The sequence below is a fragment of the Anomaloglossus baeobatrachus genome, chromosome 5 (assembly GCF_048569485.1).
Source record: "Anomaloglossus baeobatrachus isolate aAnoBae1 chromosome 5, aAnoBae1.hap1, whole genome shotgun sequence".
Taxonomy (NCBI): Eukaryota; Metazoa; Chordata; class Amphibia; order Anura; family Aromobatidae; genus Anomaloglossus; species Anomaloglossus baeobatrachus.
Window position 1 is genome coordinate 104,220,100 of NC_134357.1, and position 16,965 is coordinate 104,237,064.

General features: G+C 46.6%; 2 protein-coding genes across 2 annotated transcripts in view; one reads left to right on the forward strand and one right to left on the reverse strand.

Annotated features, from left to right (window-relative positions):
- ANKRD22 (ankyrin repeat domain 22) overlaps positions 1-16,965 on the reverse strand; it is a 107,700-nt gene that overhangs the window by 85,870 nt on the left and 4,865 nt on the right. The gene's annotated exons all lie outside the window — the stretch shown is intronic.
- Positions 4,469-16,965, forward strand: part of STAMBPL1 (STAM binding protein like 1) — a 135,586-nt gene continuing 123,089 nt past the window's right edge. The window contains 1 exon segment of the mRNA XM_075348737.1: positions 4,469-4,803. The gene's annotated coding sequence lies outside the window, so the exon portion shown is untranslated.

Genomic DNA, 16,965 nt, shown 5'->3' on the forward strand with positions numbered 1-16,965 from the left:
CTCGCATGCACAACCAGCGAAGACGTAGCAGTGACATCAGCAAGCACTGCTCCTCGACTCTGTTGTACTTCCCACAAAGTCGGGTGCTTGGCTGACATGTGCCTGATCATGCTGGTGGTGGTCAGGCTGCTAGTTTTGGTACCCCTGCTGATGCTGGCACGGCAGGTGTTGCAAATGGCCTTTTTTGAATCATCTGGATCCAACTTAAAAAACTGCCAGACTCGGGAAGACCTAACATTTGTACAGGCACCTTGTGTCGTCGTGTTGTTCTGGGGAACGGTTGCCTGACTTCTGCCTGGGGCCACCACCCTGCTTCTTACTGCCTGTTGTGATGCTACGCCTCCCTCCCCCTGTGCACTGCTGTCCTCGCTCTGCATATCCTCCTGCCAGGTTGGGTCAGTTACTGGATCATCCACCACGTCGTCTTCCTCTTCCGCACCCTGCTCCTCCTCCTGACTTCCTGACAATTGTGTCTCATCATCGTCCACCACTTGTTGAGACACGTTGCCAACTTCGTGAGAACGTGGCTGCTCAAATATTTGGCCATCTGTACAGACGATCTCCTCATGACCCACTTCAATATGAGCTGGCGAGAGGCCAGAATGTGTGAATGGAAACGTGAACAGCTCTTCCGAGTGTCCAAGTGTGGGATCATTAATGTCCGAGGAGGACGTGTACTCAGCCTGGTGGTAGGAAGGAGGATCAGGTTCAGAAATGTGCGGTGCAGTATCACGGCTACTGACACTTGACCGTGTGGAAGACAGAGTGTTTGTGGTGGTGCCAATCTGACTGGAAGCATTATCTGCTATCCAACTAACAACCTGTTGACACTGGTCTTGGTTCAAGAGCGGTGTACTGCTGCGGTCCCCAAGAATTTGGGACAGGACGTGCGAGCGACTAGATGTGGCCCTTTGTTGTGGCGAAATTAGAGCTTGCCCACGACCTCGGCCTCTGCCTGCACCACCATCACGTCCACTTCCTTGTTCCTTGCCAATGCCCTTGCGCATTTTGCAATGCTGTGCACTGCTGACGTGTATATTCACTACTTGTGCGTTATATCAAAGTTTGTGGAAATTGCACACAAGTGCACCTGTACGCTGCCACCGACAGGCACACACGTGCGGTTTTAAAAACCAAGCACGGACGCAATAAGAACCTAACAGGTTTTTTTGGGGAGCGACAATTACAGACAAGTCAGACACTATCTGGACTGTTTTACACTGTGTACACCAGCCCCAGATATGATGAAGGCTGGTATACGGTCACCACTAGGAATGGCTATATATACCCTGCCTGCCTGCCTGCCTGTATACTGGTACAATAGTCCTGACAAGGACTCTTCTGGTCACTAGCCTGTATTCAGACCTGGCTATACCCTGCCTGTATATAGCAACAATAGTCCTGAGAAGGACTCTGCTACTGTACTCCGACCTGGCTATACCCTGCCTGCCTGTATACAACTAGAATAGTCCTGAGAAGGACTTTTGGTCACACTGTTTGCAGCCCTGCAACTGAAAAAGCTATAAAGGGCCGCAAAGCTTTCCCTGAATCAGCGACACTCTCCCTGCACTCACTGTCTGGATAGCTGTGAGCAGAGCACAGCGCGCCGGCCGGTATAAAGGCTCGGTCACGCTGTGCAGGCCGGCCAATCACTGCAATTCCACAACTAACAGGGCTGTGGCATTGCAGTGGTCTGCCAGCCAATCCCTGCATGAGGGCTGGCTCTCAAAAGAGCGCCAACATGCAGGGATGAAGACCACGAGTACAGCACGAGTATCGCGAGATTACTCGGTCCCCGCCGAGCAGCCCGAGTACAGCGATACTCGTGCGAGTACAGAGTAGTTACAAGCATGCTCGCTCATCACTAGTCCTGACTGTAACTAGGGTTTATATTTTCAGAATACTTAAAAAAATCCTGTAAAATCATGCTAGGGCTTATTTTTGGGGTAGGTCTTATTTTTAGGGAAACATTTGTATGGATAATACTATGTATTATACATCTCTAATCAAAACCACTCTGTAAGCAGCTGGAAGACAATGATGCAAACATAAACTAGATAAATAACATGTAGCTGGCGTTTTAAATACATGATGTGATCAGAAAGGTCACAATCATATATGTAGCGTTAGGAAAGGGTGCATACAGTTAATGTAATATGCTATGGCAGTAAAAACGCAGCATAAATTAATTTGAATTATGAGGCTAATAAGAAGTAAAATATGGCTTTTCCATTGTACCCTGTAGTATGAAGAGATGACCGTTAGCCCCAACATGCCTTTTGAATTGGGCTTCCTCGTAGGACCATGTAGTATTGTGTGTTGACAGTCTCATATAGTACCATTACCCAGATTGCCACCGCACCAGGGCATCGAGAAGAGCTGAGGCAAAGTGCCAGAATTGGTGCATGTAATGTAATTCACCAATTCTGGGGCAGCTGTGTGCTGGACCTTCCAGACTGATAATATCAGCCCCCAGCTGTCAGCTTTACCTTGGCTGGTTATGAAAAAAATAGGGGGGGACCCACGCTGTGTTTTTTTTTTTTTAATTAGGTGAAACCAGGCTAAAAACACCCATTAGTGCCACATGAATGGCACTAAAGGGTGCAAGCTTATAATATGTAGTGTGGGGTGGGGTTAGATATCTATAGCTGCAGGGTATGTAGTCTATCATCTTATCTATACTATTTTTTCTTTGTGTGTAAAATGGCTTAGACTCACCAATGCCAGCCAATGGGTACAAGAAAAAAAAAAAAATTAACCAAAATTGCATGGCACATGGACCATGTTTTTTTTCCCTCAAACCCAATGACTTGCATTAGCAAATATTGGCCGTTTTAAGTGGCTATATGCAGCATGCTGTGTTTTTTTTCTTTAGCCTGATTCCAGCTGAGGAAAAATGTAGAGATGAACACTGCCTCGCTAAATAACATTTGTGCAAGTACAATCCCATTTGCAAAACCTAATACAAATGAAAGCAGAGGCACCCACTGACTCTATGGGGTCCGTCTGGGCTCTGTTTTTATAGAATCAAAAGAAAAAAGTGCATCCTGATGACTTTTCTTTCATTCTACAGGTTCATTTACATACAACAATTGGAATCTGATTAAAAAATAAATAAATTGCAGCATGCTGCGTATGCTCGACCAAAACAGTGCAAGCCGATGGGAGCGAGAAAAAAAACGGACGTCGCATGGACCAAACTTATGCCGCCATTTTTTTATGGCTTCATTACCATTTTTTAGCATAGAATACTATAAATGGTCCTGTAAATGATTGTAGAATAATTTATGGAGTAGGAAAAAAATGCCCGTCATAAGACTGTTAGAACTGTAAAGTGCTGCAGAATATGTTGCCGCTATATAAAGATTATTATTAATAATAAATTGCACACTCGTATAGCACTCGCATGACCTATGGAATACCAATTGGATTTCAAACGTCTAACTTTTTTGGGTGAAAAATCGTTTTTGTTTTTTTTTTATAGGCAGATGTGAGTGAACCCTAAAACTGTTACTGTTAAATGAAACCTAGACAGACCCCATAAGAGTTAATGGGGGTCTCAGCTTTCATTTCTATCCTTTAGCTGATGCAGCTGTCAAATATTTAGGTCGGGGCCAAGCGGGGCACTAGTGCGATCCTCGCATGACACTTGGCTCATGCTGGAAGCACAGCGGGAGCCGAGTGTCATGCGAGTGTCCCTGCGACTGAGGTCCGATCATGCGATTGGACCTCAGCAGCGGGGGACGGGGTGGCTCTGAGGAGGGGAGGGCCAGCGCTGAGGAGGGGAGGGCCAGCTCTGAGAAGGGGCAGGTCAGCGCTGCGGAGGGGAGGGTCGGCACGAAGGAGAATAGGGAGGGATTTATCTCCCTCTCTCCTCCGTTGCCGGCTATTGACATTCTCGCCCTGCACTCGCAGTATACCGGTGTACTGTGAGTACAGTGCGATCTTTCTCTCGCCCCATAGACTTGAATGGGTACGAGAGAAAGAGTCTCGCATTACAGTCGCAGCATGATAAAACTGTTTTCTTGGTCCGATTGGGGCTGAGAAAATAATCGCTCATGGGTGCTGGGACATAGGCTAATATTGGTCCGAGTGGAATGCGATGTTTTATCGCATTCCACTCGGTCCAGTTTTCATGCCGTGTGGCTTAGGCCTTATTGTCAGAATTTTGCCTACTTTTTATAACACATTTTACCAATGGATACACTGTGTAAAATATATTGGATATGTTGTAGATGTCACTCAGCATTAGTTTATTGATCCCGGGCGCCGTATTGATAAATCTTTATGAATCTGAGCATTAAAAGCAGCCGGGCCACAATCTTATGGATAAAGATGGCATGAAATGACGGTGAAGCTGTGAATCTGGAGGAAGTGTGAATGATGCCTTCCTCATGGCTCCTACTAATACTGTCACAGGAGGCCAGAAATAAGCAGCTGCAGACATTGTGCTTCCTGGAGAGGCGGGGAAAGGCTTTCCTTGTGCTGCTCAGCAATCATCAACCTCAGGTTGTAGGATCCTGAAGACCCTGCGCTCATATTCACCATCACAGTCCTCATTATTGTGGAGACCCCTCTCCCAGCCAAGGGGGGCACTGATATCACAGCATTAACCTGCCCATAAAAGCAACATCTGGTAAACAAGCCATTAAATAGGGGGCTGGAGAGAGGTGGGGACACAGGCTGCTGTCATTTCATTCTGTTCTATTACAAAAAGTCAGGAGCTGCAGTTCATTCCAGCAAAAGCTGGGAAAGCAAAGAGGCTGATGACAAGCACAGGCTGCGCCAGGGGCTGCGGTGTGGGTAAGTCCCCAAATTCTCATTAATTGTATATTCAGCCAGTATGCAGATGATACTAAGAAATATCACATCTGTGCATGCATCTCCTAAAGCAGAAAAGATACAAAATATACTAAAATATTATTATGTAAATAGATAAATGAACATTCTAAGAATAGAACATAAGAGACGACCCTGTTCCTTAGAGCTTACAATCTAATCTGCATGTTTAAAGGCTTCATCTGGGTTATTCTATAGTTGGAAGAAGATATGGGGGAGGGTATGTATGACATCTGAAACTGATAAAGTGAAGTATGTCGCATGCTGAACGCTTTTCATGTCCAGATGGTCTGGTAGATATAATGGGACTTTCTATATGAAGCTGATGTGGTGCCGCATGCTCCTCTTTCTGTTCTCTGTGAGCGGTGACATTGTTAAGGACAAGGGAATTTTTGGGGTACTAAGAGCTCGAGCACTTTTATAGATGCAAAAATTAGGAATAGGGTTTGTTTATATCACATAAGAGTGTACGACTGTACCAACAAGTGATATACATACATGAAAAAAGGCAATGGAAAGAAATTCCAACCTCCAAACCCCATCCAGTTTCTCACTACTATTACATAGCTCTTGTGGGGTACTTTTGTGCACCTTTTTATGAGACTGTTTCAGTACTACCCCATAAGGAGGAGTGCACAGCCATTTCTTCTCCAAGGGCAATCAATGCCAATGGCTTCAAAAAGGGGGTATTACCATCTGAGATCTTAGGGCATGCTGAAAGAATAGGTCAAATGCTTGCTTCTTGTTACAGGACCACCAAATAGTGGAAGTAGAGGGTCATCCTCTACCCCAACCTTTTTGACCACATTTGACTCTGGGGTTGTGAGCCACATCCAGCTCCAGCCCTCCTCACAGTAGTGATACACAAAGACCCCATTACCATACAATGACAGCCAAAGCTTGTCCACAGTAATCACACAGAGGCAGAATACCAAGATCCAGGCGTTCCTAAGGGGTACTTCACACACAGCGAGATCGCTACTGAGATCGCTGCTGAGTCACGTTTTTTGTGACCTCATTAGCGATCTCGCTGTGTGTGACACTGAGCAGCGATCTGGCCCCTGCTGTGAGATCGCTGTTCGTTACACACAGTGCTGGTTCGGTTTTTTTATTGTTGCTCTCCCGCTGATAAGCACACATCGCTGTGTGTGACAGCGAGAGAGCAACAATCCTGAATGTGAAGGGAGCAGGAGCCGGCGTCTGACAGCCAGCGGTAAGCTGTAACTAAGGTAAACATCGGGTAACCAAGGTGGTTACCCGATATTTACCTTCGTTACCAGCCTCCGCAGCTCTCACGCTGCCAGTGCCGCCTCCTGGTCCCTGCACACGCTAAGTTAAGCGGTGTGAGCTGGTAACTAAGGAAAACATCGGGTAACCATACCCGATGTTTACCTTAGTTACCAGTGTCCGCAGCTTCCAGACGCCGGCTCCGTGCAAGCGCAGCGTCGCTTACACGTCGCTGCTGGCTGGGGGCTGGTCACTGGTCGCTGGTGAGATCTGCCTGTTTGACAGCTCACCAGCGACCATGTAGGGATGCAGCAGCGATCCTGACCAGGTCAGATCGCTGGTCGGATCGCTGCTGCATCGCTAAAGTGTGAAGGTACACCCCCCCCCTTATATTTGCTCTTCGGTGTGGGTCTACTCACAATAGTCTTGGTCTAGAGACTTGCTTTTCTTAACTGTTTGCTAGACCCGGTGATTATGTACCAAGCTGGAATACAGCCGTGAGCCACACATCACGGGCTCACAAGCCACAAGTGGCTCCCAAGCCACAAGTTGAGGACCCCTGCTCTACCCTATTCCTACGCTACAGATGAAGAGGTCAGGCATGATGCTGTCTTGTCTTCATTGTAGTTTTTGAGTGTTGCAAACTACAATGCACTGCCACATTTGGACCTCTACTTGGTTCTAAAGCCCCACCTGAAGGCCATCAGACCCCATCTATAGGGTTCTCAGAGATGGACAATTGGCATTATTAGAATTAATCCAGCTCTGGACCGTTCACACTTTTTCACATAGAAAATGTATGTATTCTGCCATCAGACATGGTCAAGCAAGTCTGTCACTGGATGGTTGGCTGCACAGAATGGCAACCTGTTTGGCAGGTTGTGCACCCCTGTCCTAAAGTGAAGTTCACCTTCTGATGTCCTTTTTATGGTTATGGCTGGATGACATTGTTTATATAATTCCACATATCTCAACTTTTTTTTGTTATCTCTGCCAAAGCAAAGCGCTACACACAATCTAACTGTAATATACTGTGGGAAAAATCTAAAGACAGATTCATCATTTGCAGGTTTTTCAAAGTCACTTTTCTTCTATTGTAATATTTGCTGACTTTTTTTGCACCACATTTTTCAAAATCGTGAACATGGTTCAAGAATATTGCTCAAAATTAAAAAAAAAAAAAAGGTTCTTTGTCTTTTAATGAGTTATGAGACTTTTTACAAAAAGTCAAATATTCAGCATAAATGTCACAAAATGTAGACCAAAATATTTGGTGTACATAAAATAACTCCAAGGGAGATGGAGAACATTTGCACCAAATTGTTTTTAGTTTCTAAAAAGTCAGTATTGTCAAACCAGCCCACAATAAAGGTTAAAAAAAAAGCAGGGGCACACAAAATAAGGTATAATAACAACAAACTCCAAAAAGTAAAGATGCAAATGTAATAAATAAATTGGATCCTAAAGCGGGCTTTACACGCTATGACATCGCTAGCAATTGCTAGCGATATCGAGCGTGTAAGCACCCGCCCCCGTCGTGTGTGTGTGATATCGTATGTTCGCTGCCGTAGCGAACATTATCGCTACGGCAGCGTCACATGCACTTACCTGGTCGGCGTCGGCGCTGTGACCGCCGAACAATCCCTCAAGGGGGAGGGACGTTCGGCATCACAGTGACGTCACCGCGACGTCACTAAGCGGCCGGCCAATCAAAGCGGAGATGAGCGGGACGTAACATCCTGTCCACCTCCTTCCTTCCGCATTGCGGCCGGCGGCAGGTAAGGAGACGTTCCTCGCTCCTGCGGTGTCACACACAGCGATGTGTGCTGCCGCAGGAGCGACGAACAACATCGATAATCAACCATTACCGATTTTTGGGACGACCTCTCCATGGTGAACGATTTTCACCATTATTGAGGTCACTTAAGGTCGCTAGTAAGTGTCACACGCTGCGATATCGTTAATGATGCCGGATGTGCGTCACTAACAACGTGACCCCGACGATAAAACATTAATGATATTGTAGCGTGTAAAGCCCCCTTCAGTGTACACTTGTGTACAAAAAAGTGAGTAGTAATACCAAGGCTGCCTCTATGGGGGCTCTGCTGAACCCACTGTAGATCCCTATGTGCCCTAATACTGTTTTAACCCTAGAACGTGCAACCATAGAAAACAAGTAACCTAGCAGGCCTGCGAGACCCCAGGTATGCGTTCTAGGCTTAAAAGAGAATGTCCACTACTTTTATATAGATGACCTATCCTTAGAAGATATTACTATCCTTAGGTGATCAATGTCTAATTACTGGGGTCCGACAGCAGACATCCCTGCCGATCAGCTGTACTCAGCGCTTGCGGCAGCCAGAAATGCTCAGTTCCAGAGCTGCCCAGTTTTCTCCTAGAGGTCGTGACTAGGTACTGCACATTCGCCTCCCAATCAAATCAATGGGAGGTGGTTGTGCAGTACCAACCGCGTCCACTATTAGTTGACAGGACCACTCCTGAACTAAGCATTGCCGGCTGTGGCACCGGTGCCAGTAGATTAGCAGGGGTGCTGAGTGTCGGACCCCAGTGTATCAGACACTGATCACCTATCCTAAGGATAGTAATAATAAAACTTGGCCACCAGGAAGCGAAATCTGCAGGTGCTGATGGAGAATTCGTGAAGGAGTCACAGATTGTGGTGACTTGGCTGTGATAGATGACGGTAAGGAACTGTGGCCTTGTCACTATGGAGAGGTGCCTTCACTGACTCTCCATGAGCACACGTGCTCATCCATTAACCTGCAATCCACAGACCTCAATCTAATAAAGGTCAAAGGACCGAAACTTCAATATATTGTCAATTTCGCATTGTCACATAGATTGAAATCACCTAAAAATTTTCTTCCTTAGTGCTGAGTTTTATTATTACTATTTATACGGATTGGAACCCTACTTGGGCACCACAGCTCACACACTGGAGAGCCGTGTATGATTTTCCTACCTAAGGATAGGCCATCAATGGAAAAGCAGTGGAAAACCTTTTTGCTATACTGAAATATGTAAAATTGATTCATATTTAAATTCAAATATTTTAATATAATAACTGATCTATTATCAGCGTCTGAATACAGTCATGCCTGTGTCAGATACAATTGTGTCTACTTGTAATAGTCATTAATTGCTTAAAATGTCTGAGCCGACCTCCATGAATGTTGTCATTCTTCATTGTAATGGTTTCCACCTTTAGGAGGCACACACCGTGAGAGTTGGCACCGTGCCGCCCTTGTGACTTATATGACCTGAACGGTTAATGGAAACTGCACAGGTCCATCATCCTATTTACTCATCATCAGCCGACATGTGATGAAGCCATTCCCATGATATCACATTCCAGATGCTTGTCCTTTATGGCATAGGCTGCCAGTGTTTAGTGTATAAATGCGGATTTAGCAGTGTGATTTTCCCCATACAGCTGGGGACTGATGAGCTGTGGGCACTGATCATATTCTCTAGTTATAGCATGCTGGATATAAATCCTGGCCTTGCATAACTAATGATAATTCTGATCGGTCACTGACAACTTGTATGTGCCGAAAAGTAATTATGCTTTGTTTTAATACCCTTCTCCATTTTCAAAATCTCCGCTTGCTATGATAAAATAGAAATATCCTTTAAAATGTAGATGCTGAAACTTCACCTAAACAGGACAGCAGCTGCAAATTATACAGTCTATGCAATTCTCTGTGAGCAACCCAAAATCTTTTTCATCTGTATGAAATATTAGAGGCAGTTCTGATTATTTTATACACAGTGAGATAAGTTCAATGAAAACATTTCATTTATTTGTATTATTAAAAAAGTATCAATGCAAAAAATATAAGGCTCACGAGTCCATAGTGTTGCGGTGTGGCTCGCGAGCCCATAGTGTGCGAGCCCATAGTGTTGCGGCGTGGCTCGCGAGCCCATAGTGTTGCGGCGTGGCTCGCGAGCCCATAGTGTTGCGGCGTGGCTCGCGAGCCCATAGTGTTGCGGCGTGGCTCGCGAGCCCATAGTGTTGCGGCGTGGCTCGCGAGCCCATAGTGTTGCGTGGCAAACAGCTACGAAGGGAAAGTCTCCAGAGGGTGAATTATGTGAGTAACCACATACAGAAGAGCAAATCTGGATGCCTATCTACTAGGTGAGGGGATAGATATGGTAAGCTGGAGATAGAATAATACCGCCAGTCAGGTGCATGAAGCTGGAGTTGTCTGCAATACTGTGCTTGATGTAAGAATACTAAAAATAGTTATAAAATGACCACTCCTGAATGTAAGTATACTGCCTTTAAGGGAGGGGGGCACAAGGTACTTTTTGGAGGAATCTTTGGGTGTCTTTACACAGCTCTTCAGTGTCACTACTTTGGGGATGGGAGGGGAGGAATGTGGCTCCCAACTATTTCTCAGAGTTGAATATGTGCTTGCAGGAAGAAAGGTTGGGGCCGATGACTTACAATATGTTTATGAAACAGACCCATAAAGTTTATAGGTAGTTACTATGAATTTCTTATGGTCTTTAACTTTTATGGTTTGCAGACTATGCTTGGTATAGGACACTGTTTCTGCCTTGATCCCTTATTTCACAAGCAGGTAGATCCTAAACTATGATCGTGACGGAGGTTCCCCCCACTGATGAGTGACGCCATCCTACCCCTAAATGTCAGCACTGCATTGTCCTACACATTTCACCCTCTTGGGCTTTTCATGGAGTAGCAGGCCCTTCATGCAATGGATCCAGACAGCAGTGGCCATTGATGGGGCTAAAGTTGTTCAATGTGCTGTCTGTACAATGCCTATTTCACATACACACGAAGCAAAAACAGCCAAAATCTCACTACAATAGTTTCATATTGTGAGAAATGTGCTGAATTCTATATACTGTAGGGAATCAGCTCTGATAGACGATGGCAGGGACACAGTAAAGAGGCATACATGGGTTCTCACTCCAAAAAGGTCAGGGTTTTATTCATACTTGAATACAAAACCTAAATGCAGTCTTACTTCAGAGTAGGAAACACAGGGAAAGTCCAGCTTGGTAGCAGCGTAACACAAGTCCCAGCCTTGACAGTGCATTCAGATGTGGTTCCCCCACAAAGTCTTCTTCAGTTCTCCAACCACCACACACTGAGAAGATCTGGCTGTCTATGCTGTGCTATCACCTGTGCACATCAGGCGTTTCCTCACAACCTCAACTAGCAGAGACGATCCAGTCCCGAGATTAACCTTCTCTGTGCTGCTTACCAGTGAAAAAAAAACCCAAACCACATGCTAGGAGGGATATAGCTTCCCATCAACCACCATACCCTTTACTATACTGCATCACAATACCCATAGGGCTATGGAGGGGGATATTGATTATTCCATTATCTGCTGCTCTGAGCAAGTAAAATACTTTTTAGTTGTGTGGTAATTCACTAACTGGATGTTCTTGAGGGTCAGGGACAAAGCAGAATGGCGTAGAGGCCCAAGAAACCCCGTGCCATCACCTACAATACTATAAACAATGCTTTTTTGAGGTATATAGCTAATACAGCATTTTATAGAGAATACCACAAATTGGAGTGATTCTCTATTATGTAAAAAACCAAAATAATCAGGTTGTTTTTGCAGAAGGTGAAGACCTATATCATCATTACAGTGAGGCCACATGCACACACATTTGTGTCATGGAAACCACCAAAGCTCCTTCAATCACTATTGTGGTTCAGAGACCAGCCTCATAGGGAGGTGGTATATAATTACACATCAGGTCTGGTCAAGACCCTTGTGACATGAGCTCCACTAAATCAACCAGATGAGGATATCCAGCGGATGCTCTAATTTATAGTGGATCTCACTTACAACCATCACACTCTGCCCCATATTTATGTGTTTTTCACGATATTTGTGAGCTCTGGCAAGTACACCATAGATTTACTAAATAACATTGAATGTGCCTTCTGTCCCAAACCGGGATTGAACCGTTTGGCCGGCGCGTGCGCAGTGCTATGTTCACGTTGTAGTTGAATTCTTCAATGAAATGGCGCTGGAGTCAATGCTTGTGCATACCGCCAACTCTGGCGCCATTTTATTGAAGACACTGTCTCTGAATATCACCAGTCACCAGCTTTTTGCCAGTGATATTCGCAGACACAGTGTCTTCAATAAAATGGCACCGGAGTTGGGGGTATGCGCTGACGCTGGCCCTATTTTAGTGTAGAATTCAACTATAAGTTGACCATAGAACTGTGCATGCACCGGCAATAATGCCGACAGCTGCTGAATAAAATGTAAATAAAGGGGAGGAAAGCAGCCAGGAAAGAAATAGATAAAAAAGACCCCACACACAAAGTGCTGCCCCGATCCTAAATCATCGAAAGCTTGGGCGTAGAACGGGTTCAATACCAAGTACAGTATAACATGTTCCATAACCATTACAGAAGTTTAGCACGGCATTCACATTCTTTATCATTGTCCAGCCAAAGGGGAACACAACAGAATTAGAGTGGATCACTCCACGGAGGATCTCCCTCTCGCTCTCCTTACATAGTCCTGAGGTTTAGGACTTTCAGGATCTAGAACTTACAAAGTAAACATTGAGGTTTGTGATTGAATTCAACATTCATAGATATATTTGTTCTCTATTAATCATAGCAACTACTTTACTAAAGTGCTATAGTATAGGTGTATGATATTAAAAAAACAAACAAAAACTTTTTTTGACATTTAATGCTATTGGAAAGAAACAGGGTTCTCCTTGCACTTACCGATATCAAAGTAAGCACACATCCTTAAGACCTTGTGTCGTGGGCGGGGAAGGACGCCGCTGCGCTGCGCTCGCTAACGCTCGGGTCCGGCGCTGCTGCAATGGCTGCTCGGTGGCTCGAGCGGTGGGCCGGATCCGGGGACTCAAGCGGCGCTCCTCGCCCGTGAGTGAAAGGGGGTAGTTTGGTTTGGGGATTTGGTCCGTGACGCCACCCACGGGTTGTGGTGAGGTTGGGCACCACCGCTGCTGGTGACAGGGATCCCGGGAGCGATGGCAAGGAGCAGCTGGGATGTTGTTTTCCCCCTCCGTGAATAGGGGTTGGTGGTCCCGGGGCCCGGTGAGATGACAGGGAGGCAGGGTTGGATGGGTACAGGGTCGCTTGGACTGCGCAGCGCGGTGCCAGACGGCACGGCAGTACTCTCTCAGCCACAAAGGTACGCAAAGTCTCTGGTAAACCAAACGGCTGGATGGACGGGACCCACAGCCGGCTGCTGTGGCTTCTCCTGGACGGTTAGTGGTGGCTGCCTTTCCCTGCACCTTTGTGTATGTTCTGTCCCGATGGATTCCCACCGGTAACCCGCTCCCCAGCGTGTATATGTGCCGGAGGAGCCCTTTTGCCCGCAGGCTCTGGCCCTTGAAACTCTAGCTGTGGCGGTAGCTGTATTTCCTTCTGTTGGTTGGACTGTTGCCTTCAATCGCGTCTTGGCTGTTCGGAACCCCAGGGGTTTCCTGTCACTGACTGATTTGACCTCTAATGGCGACTCCAAGCCTGGTCGGGGTCCGTAGGCCCTGCCTGTGTGTGCTGGCTTCACTTCGCTCCCCGGTTCGGTATCGGCGGGCCACCGCCCGTCCCCGGTCCTATGGTTCCGCGTTAATCTGCCTGTGCTGCAGACGGCCACCACCGTCTGCCAACCTTGCTCTAAGTGCCCGGGCCACACACCCGGACACGATCATTCTGCTCCTCTACTACCTCTTCACTCCTCTCCTGACTCCTACTGACTTCCTTCTCCCGCCTCCAGGACTGTGAACTCCTCAGTGGGTGGGGCCAACCGCCTGGCTCCACCCCACCTGGTGTGGACATCAGCCCCTGAAGGGAGGCAACAAGGATTTTGTGTCTGGCTGATGTGCCTGTCTCAGGGTGGGGGTGTGTGTTGTAGTACCTGTGACGACCTGGCTAGTCCAGGGCGCCACATTTGCACTAACAAGAGGTATAGCTTTAGTTTACAAATCAGGTTTCAATAAAACATACTTTGTTAATATGCAAATTAAATGCTTGGAGCATTGTGGGTGTGGCAATGTGTTTCAGAGCATCCTTCCTTCCATGCGTTTTCCCAGTTCATTCTGCTGCATTGGTTGACAGCGCTAAGCCTACCAGCAAACTCTGGAAATAGATGTTGGTCCAGACCATACGCCCTACCGATTGTCCTCTGAGCACCACATTTACATATTAACATTAACGCCCAGTCACACACAACGACTTACCAGCGATCCCGAAAACGATGCGACCTGATAGGGATTGCAGGTAAGTCGCTGGGAGGTTGCTGAGATGTCACACAGTCAGACCTTACCAACGATGCAGGAACGATACAGGTCGCAGTAGCGACCTGTATAACGATCTCAGCAGTCACTGTGACCCTGTCACACAGTGTCAAACATAGCGATGGGTCCTGCCCAGCAGGACATCGCCTTTGAAGAAAATGGCCTGGACCATTCTGCAACGACTAGCGATCTCACAGCAGGGGCCTGATCGCTGGTAGATGTCACACATTACGAGATCGCTAACGGGATCGCTACTGCGTCACAGAAACCGTCACTCAGTAGCGATCTCGCTAGCGATCTTGTTATGTGTGACGGTACCTTTTAAGGGGTAAAGAAAAGTTCCCTAAATTTACTCAGTTGATTCTTCTGTTAACTCAAAGTCTCTTATAGGACTTGTGCTTATTTGATGCTGATTATGGAGATGATATACTCCATTTCAGCATTTGTATTTCTTAGGCCGGCTTCTCACTTGCGAGTCTCTCCAATGCAAGTCTATGGGAGCGTGTAAAAAAAAAAAATCGGATGTCACGGGACGGCACTCACACCATCCTAGTGATATCCGATTTTCTAAATACATTTCTCGCATGTTTCCTAAAACACTGGAAACGAGTGATGTCTCCCAATGTCTGTCAATCTCTGTTCTCTGTCAGTCGGTCTCTATTCTCTCTCTCTCTCTCTCTGTCTCTCTGTCGGTCGGTCACTATCTCTGTCCCTCACTCTGTCCATGTTGGTCTATCCCTCTCCCCCCCACTCTCATACTCACCGATCACCAGCGCGGCGCTGCACGGCATTCACACTGCTCCGGTGGCTTCTCCTCTTTTGAAAAAGCCGGCCGCTCATTATTCAATCTCGTATTCTCTGCTTTACCCGCCCACCGGCACCTATGATTGGTTGCAGTCAGACACGCCCCCACGCTGAGTGACAGCTGTCTCACTGCAACCAATCATAGCAGCCGGTGGGCGTGTCTATGCTGTGCAGTAAAATAAATAAATTAAAAAAAACGGCGTGCGGTTCTCCCCAATTTTAATACCAGCCAGATAAAGCCATACGGCTGAAGGATGGTATTCTCAGGATGGGGAGCTCCATGTCATGGGGAGCCCCCCAGCCTAACAATATCAGCCAGCAGCCGCCCAGAATTGCCGCATACAATAGATGCAACAGTTCTGGGACTGTACCCGGCTCTTCCCGATTTGCCCTGGTGCGTTGGCAATCGGGGTAATAAGGAGTTAATGGCAGCCCATAGCTGCCACTAAGTCCTAGATTAATCATTGCAGGCGTCTATGAGACACCACCAATGATTAACCTGTAAATTAAAGTTAATAAACACACACACTGAAAAAAACCTTTATTTGAAATAATAAACAATAACAAAGACCACTTTATTAAGTACCCAAAAAACCCATCCATGTCCGGCGTAATCCACGGAGGTCCAGTGTTGCTTCCAGCCCTGCTGCATGAAGGTAACAGGAGCTGCAGCAGACACCGCCGCTCCAGACAGGTCCATGCAGCAACTGAGGTGAGAAGCGCGATCAGCTGATGTCACTGAGGTTACTCGTGGCCACCGCTGGATCCTCCAACAGTGACAGCAAGTCACCTGAGTGACAGCGATGAAGTCACAGGTGAGTTGCGGTCATGGGGGGAGAATACAGCTGGCCGCGGGTAACCTGAGTGACGGCAGCACTAATCGCGCTGCTGAATTCAGTCACTCAGGGGATTAGCGGTCACCGGTGAGTCCTGCACGGGTGACCGCTAATCAGGACGCGACACAGACAGTCGCGGCATGACAATGAAGTCGGGTGAAGTTCACCCGAGTTCATTCTGATCATGCGGCTCTGTCTGTGTCTGCTGTCATCTGCCATTCAGCTCTGCTACATGGCTGTCTGTGGCTGCTGTCAGCGTTCATGTAGCAGAGCTGAATGGCAGATGACAGCTGCTGAGAAAAAAAAGGATCACACACTCATTGCACACGCACTGCAATCATGAGAAAAATCTCAGGATCGCAGTGCAGTTGCATTGCACTCTGACCTAACGTGAGCTAAAATCAGCCGAGTTTTTTTCAGCCAACTCGGACCGATTTTACTCGCATAGATGTGTTTCCAGCCTTAAAGGAAGGTGTACCTTGTTTGTGGGTAACCGGAGTAGCAGGTAAATACACAGAGGATACTATTACTATTGTTACTTATTGACTGGCTTACGTTTCATGGACGGAAGTGCCTTGTAGCAGCTTGTGTAACATTTCACACATTGCAACTGATTTGTACGCTGTATTGTCTTAGTGCACTGTTTAACCTTATCTCAAGGGAAATATTTCAGTGTCTCCTAAGGCACAAGTTTTATACATTATAGAATGGTTTTAAAAACTAAGAAATCTCCAATCGCCTTCACAAGCCTTTAATTTTTAAGGACCCCCATACACCTTTAGATTCAACCATGGCCCGAGTTTTAAATGGGTTGTTCAGTCTATATCCATAAGTCTGTAGTCCCTCTGTGTGTCCGTCTGTGTGACTGCAGACTTGTGAATCCTCACATCATCCGCATTGTAAGGATTCACTGTTGTCAGAGTTGGCTACGGCGGTCACGTGGCCGCAAGTATGTGAT